Genomic DNA, 6,000 nt, shown 5'->3' with positions numbered 1-6,000 from the left:
GAACAATGTGCAAATATACAGTAAAGGGTTCAAGCTAGGAGTTGTCTCCATGCTTGCTGATACACAAGGCTCTATACAACATTGACCAACACTGGATGTGGGTCATGTGCTCTCTTACATCATTACGTGGACGGTACTGTACTCAATCCCACACTAACCCTATATGTACCAGACCCTTATAGTACACCTCTCTCTGCAGATGCTGCCTGACCTGCTGAGTATTTCCAGCATGTTCTGTTTTTATTTCAGAATTTCAGCATTCCCAGTATTTTGCTATGACTTAGTCTGTGTTGAATTTACTGATCCCAGTCAGATCACTGATAGTGTGTGTATTATTCAAGAAAGAAGAGCTCACGTGGTTAGGAAATTTACCAGCCTCTTCTGCTTAATCTGGAACCAGGGCATTATGTCCCAAAATTAAGGATGCTTCCATAACTCACCTTTACAAACAGAAGGGAATCAAGTCCATCTGCGACAATCATCATGGTATCTTATTCTCTACAGCGGGAAAAATTCTTGGATGGGTTGTTCTTAACAGGAATGTCTTACAGACTCAGTGTACCCAGGATCATAGTGTTACATTTCTGCTGGACGATGAATGGTTGACATGATCTTTGCAGTGTGTCAAAATTCAAGAAAAGTCCCACACACCGAACAAGGACTCTACATAGTGTTCATTGTGTAAGGTGCTGCACAAATATGGCTGCCCTGAAAAGATGATCAGGTCATCCCTCATTTCATGGCAGCATGACGCGCTATTCTGTATCACTGATCACATGACAGTGTGATGCAGAATGGAGCATCAGATGGATTTGCTGTCACCAATGGCCCCAAGCAAGGCTGCATAATGACTCCAGTTCCGTTTGCCATCTAATTTTTGGCCGTTCTCTTGTATGCACCCAAAGATCTTGGCATAGGAGTACACATTCATTTCAAGACAGATGGTATTCTTGTCAATCTGCAAAGGTTCAAGGCTTGCATAAAGATCACAGAACGGCTACTAAGTGAACTCTTATTTGCCAACAACTGTTCTCTTATAGCACACAGTCCTGAGCACATCCAGTTGCTTGTTGACTGCTTTCACCAAGCCTCAGAATGCTTTGGCCTTACAATAAGTCTGAAAAAGACAGAGATCTTGTACCAAGCTGCCCCCAGCCACAAATTCCAAGGTCCACAACTCACAATTAACAATACACCCCTCAACTCAGTTCAGAAGTCCTGCTAATTTGGGAGTATCCTCTCCAACAACACTATGTTGGATGATGAAATCATCTAGTGCCTGGCAAGAGCAAGGTCAGCATTTGGCAAGCTCACCAACAGGCTTTGGAGAGAGCATGCAGTTTGCCTCGAAGAAAAATCAAAGTCTACCAGACAGTGGTTCTCACATCACTTCTCTGTGGTTGTGAGGCATGGACAACCTACTAGCATCACATAAAGCAACCAGGTGTATTTATTCCACTTTCACTGCTTAGGATCTTTCTGCAACATTATGTGGCAGAATAAAATACATAACACCAAAGGTGCTGCATATCTGATATCTAGAGCATACTCTTTAGAGCTCAGCTTTGCTGGATCAGCCATGAGGTTTGCATGGAGGATTCTTGCCTACCAAAGGCGATATTCTACAGCCAGCTAAGCACAGGAATCTGAACATCCCAAACTCAGATATAAAGACTATCTGAAAGCCAATCTTAGAGTCTATAAGTTGGACCCCACTGCATGAGAAAAAACAACCCTGGGCAGATCCAAATGGAGAAATGTCTGTCATCAAGCAATCCCAACATTTGAGAACAGAGTCAGGCCCTAACAGGACAGGCATGCCATAAACTTGCCTTTACCCTCCACTCCAACAGTGAACTTATAAGTAACGCTTGCAATCAGGTTTGCAAAACAAGATTTGGTTTACCATCACATATGAGATGACAACAACCTAGACAGTGAACGATTTGGTCTCCTTGCAAGCATTCATCTGTTAAAGTGACAGGAGAATGCATTAGTCTGTGTTGAATTTGCTGATCCCAGTCAGACCAGTGATAGCAGCTCTGCAATTGCCCTCTGAGGGTTAAGGATTGGAAAATCTGTAGGGTTCCCATCATTAATTGCAATCAAGCAAGGTCAACTGGACTGAGTTTATGAGTGTTGGGTGCAGAAAGGATCATTATCATCTGTGGTGCATTCTACAGTCAGATGTTTTGGCAAGAATCATCATCAAGATTTCACAAAGTGAATGGGCACTTTCTCTCCAACAATGAAGTCAATGATATGCTTAAAAGAACTCTGCCCGCTTTCATGCCTGTCCTTGCCACCTATGGTGAAAATCCCAACAAGTTAGTACCTGGCGGCTCCAGTGAGTTGTTGACTGAGGGACTTTAATTATTAGGTTTGTGCTGAGTGGATGAGGGTAAAATCACACCATAGGATTTATGCATTTTTCACAAAGTTAATGTTTCACTTTCCTTTCTGACAGCCAAAATCTCACCAATAACGTCCATTAATAAATACTTGGTTACCAAGTGAACATCCATAGATTTGACTGAGGACAAACTATGGAACAAAGCTTTAGTTCAGTTGGCCAGTTGTCATGAGACAGAGCAATTGTGAAATAATCATACCATGATCGCTCTCTTACCCAAGGTGTGGGCTACGTTCAGTATCTGCTTAAAAAGGAAATAATAACACCAAAAATCATTGCCCTTTTGATACTATACTAAGTAAAAAATATATACTATATTATTTAAAAAAAAACTATTGCTGAGGGCACGCACTGCAGTTAGCTTCTGGTTACCATAGTGCCATCGTGGCTTCTGAGTTTGATATAAGATAGAGACCGAAGCATAAGTGCACCAAAAAACCGGTTACTTAATTACAACAATGTGAGTATATCACCATCAGAATATCACCACATTCATGAAGCATAAAAATGCTACTCTATACTGTTAGCTCCATACCAACCCTGTGCAACTACACATTCGCACAGAACAAGCGTTCTAATGGTAGAACTCATTATTCAAGTGTCTCCAAGCTATAAGTGACATCATCATCTTCTGTGGGTCCTCTCACTACTGAAGAGTCCAATGTGAGATCGACATGAGCATCCACAGAATTGGCAATTCATGTTTCGATGTTGGTGCTTGGGGGAGCTTCTGTAGCTGCTGCACCTCTAGCTTTCCTCTGGATGTTGCAAGTGAACAGTGACCCCCTAGTGGACAGTGGTGTTCCAGTGGACAGTGATCTTCCTCAGTGATGCCCCCTCACCATGGACAGCGGCGCCCCTTGTAGCCATGACACCCCCACTGACAGTAACATCCAGTGCTCATAACCCTCCATCCATTGTACAACAAAGAGGGAAATCCCCCTCCATCCATCCATTGGACAGTGAACACCCCCCGTCCTTTGGACAGTGAAACCCCTAATGAAGAGTGAAGCCCCCCTCTGGCCATTGGACAATAAAGAGTGAAGTGCGCCCACGCCCAGTGGGCACTGATCCTCCGTGGGCCTTGTTTACAGGCACCGCGCTGCATTGTGGGAGCTCAGACCACAGAACTCCTCACACCGAGGCGGTGTTCATCTGTCAGGCTAAAGTAGTGCCCAGTTAATCGTTCCCCTCTCGGGCTGTTAGTCTCTCTTGGAGGCTGCAGCAAGCCAGTCAGTGGGGTTTGTCCGGCACTATGTTCGGCAGTGGCGGTAAAACTGGCGGTTTTGCTGCTGGTTTTGGGGCTGTGCGCGGATGTATGTGGGCGGTGAGGTGGCGAGCCCGGTTCTTTCTGCGGGTCGCGGCCTCGCGGGGAAGCGGCTCCTGAGGCCGAGGATCAGGAACCGGAGCCGGAGCTCATGCGAGCGCGACCCGGACCTGCACACGTCAGACAAGGACATCGTCTGCTCCCACCGCCGCTTTCCTGCAGCGTCTGAGCGCCGACATGGAGAAGTGAAGGGAGTGACGGTCCGCGGGTTCATGGACCAGATGATCGAGTCCGATTGTAAACATTGCAGCTTCGCAGGGGAGGTGAGAGGGGACTCGGGGAGGCGGGGGTAGAGGTGAGAGGGGACCCGGTGGGGGGGGGGGTAAGAGGTGAGAGGGGACCCGGTGGGGGGGGGGGGGGGGGTAGAGGTGAGAGGGGACCGGGGGGCCGGGGGGGTAGAGGTGAGAGGGGACCGGGGGGGCGGGGGGGTAGAGGTGAGAGGGGACCCGGGGGGGGGGTGGGGGAAGAGGTGATAGGGGACCAGGTTTTGGAGGGGGGGAGGGGGGGAGGGAGGGAGGGGGGGGGGTGGGTAGCAAGGACAGTAGAGGGGGTTAGGGAGAGCATGTGGGGGAGAGGGTATGGGAAGTGGAGAATGGGGGAGAGGGGTTGGTGGGCGAGAGCGGGTGGGGGAGCTGGGGTGAGATTGGCGGGGCAGGGTCGAGAGTCAGAGAGGAGGGGGCAGGGTTATGAGAAGGAGGGAATGAGGGGATGAGGTGGGAGGGTGAGGGAGTAGGGAAGCTTGGAGGTGAAGAGCAAGTGTGGGGTGTGTTGATGACAGGAACAAATGAATGGGAGGGGAGTGGTGGGTTGGGAGAGGGTGAGGAGGGGCACAAGAGAGAAAGGGTTGGGGTCATGGTGGGTTGCACAAGGAGGTAAAAGTGGAAAGTATGGTGAGAGCAGAGTGGTGAGGGGCTCTGGGTGGTTGTAGTGCCCCTGACTGCACCATGACAGAGATTAGTATAGATTACACAAAGGCATTTGAGGGATTCAATCAGGCTGCTTTTTAGATTCTAGCCTTGTTTGAGTCATAGCTTCCGGTTTAACATTTTGAGAACCACTAACTTCTCTTGATGAAATTTCTTTCTCCCCATACACTATTTCAGGCTGGAGCAGATTGTACACGACCACGTTGTCCCGTTCAGCTTTTAGGTGGTTGTTGGACTGCATGCCCTCTCCAGCACAAATATTGCTTATTTTCTCCTCTGCTGCGGGAACCTTTATACTTGCCTTTGTTATTGCTTGGCTCAGTGACTTCAGTGGATTCCTTGCTAGCCTTCAGTCGACTTCAATTTTCCCAGAACTCTGCTTCATGCATTTTGTTTTGTATTAAGTCCTGTTTGCCAAATACCTGTTAGCTTCCTATTGATCTGATAGCTCATCTCACCCAGATTCTGGTCTTTTATGCATCCCTCACTCCTCAACTGGAGGAACAGGCCTTCAGCTGCTTTGACTCTGCTGTCTGGACTTTTGTCCTTTTGAAAACTATCTTACGGGATTCATCTTTGAGCAAGCTTTAGGTGTTTTATCGATGCAATTGTTGTATAGTGATCTTGCTGCAATTCTCAATTGCCCTTTACACCAGCCTTCCAAGATCTTCCCTACAAAATTGTCCAAAGTTTTGCTAACAATTCCTTCTTCACCCAGCATCACCCTTGTTTTCACTAACTTCTACTGGCTCTAGGTTCCAAGTTCAAAATTCTTTCCATCATTTGGTAATTGCTTTGTTGCTTTTCCCCAACTATCTCTGCAGTTTCCTCCAACCTGAGCTTATGGCTGTCTAACTTGAACCCCCCACCCCCTTTTTCGGCACATCTTCAGATTTGTAGACTCTACTCTCTGAAACACCCCATCTAAATCTCTTCACCTTGCCAACTATCTTCTACCTACTGTTTCTGCTCACTCCTGCATGAAGCACCTTGGATTATTTTATATGTTAAAAGATGCTACACAAATAGAAGTTTTTTTTTCTGTATTGTGATCAAAAACGGGGAGAATGCAAATGCTTGAGTACAGACTCTGGAATGCTAGGAAAGAATGTCATTGGTTATCTTTAGCTGTCTGCCTGACGGCTCAAGATTAGCCTGGAGGTGGTCACCCTGTTTGTTCGACAAGTTTGTGGGTGATATCTAGGTGCCAAGGGTTGCAATTATGTACTTGTGTAAGCATTGCAGAGGCAACCTTAGCGATGCTCCCAAAGCTTTGCACCTGCCCTCTCTGCTAAGATCAGTAGAACTAGTTTTAAAACAGCATAACATTTTCA

General features: G+C 47.0%; 1 protein-coding gene across 1 annotated transcript in view; it reads left to right on the top strand.

Moving 5' to 3' along the window:
- Positions 1–3,751: 3,751 nt before the first annotated feature.
- ccni (cyclin I) overlaps positions 3,752–6,000 on the top strand; it is a 41,788-nt gene continuing 39,539 nt past the window's right edge. Inside the window, exon 1 of the mRNA XM_041184765.1 lies at positions 3,752–4,003. The gene's annotated coding sequence lies outside the window, so the exon portion shown is untranslated. The remainder of the gene's footprint in view (positions 4,004–6,000) is intronic.

Source organism: Carcharodon carcharias, chromosome 1 (assembly GCF_017639515.1).
Source record: "Carcharodon carcharias isolate sCarCar2 chromosome 1, sCarCar2.pri, whole genome shotgun sequence".
NCBI classification, from domain to species: Eukaryota; Metazoa; Chordata; class Chondrichthyes; order Lamniformes; family Lamnidae; genus Carcharodon; species Carcharodon carcharias.
Note: the sequence above shows the minus strand (reverse complement) of the source record. Positions and strands in the feature narration are given on the sequence as shown.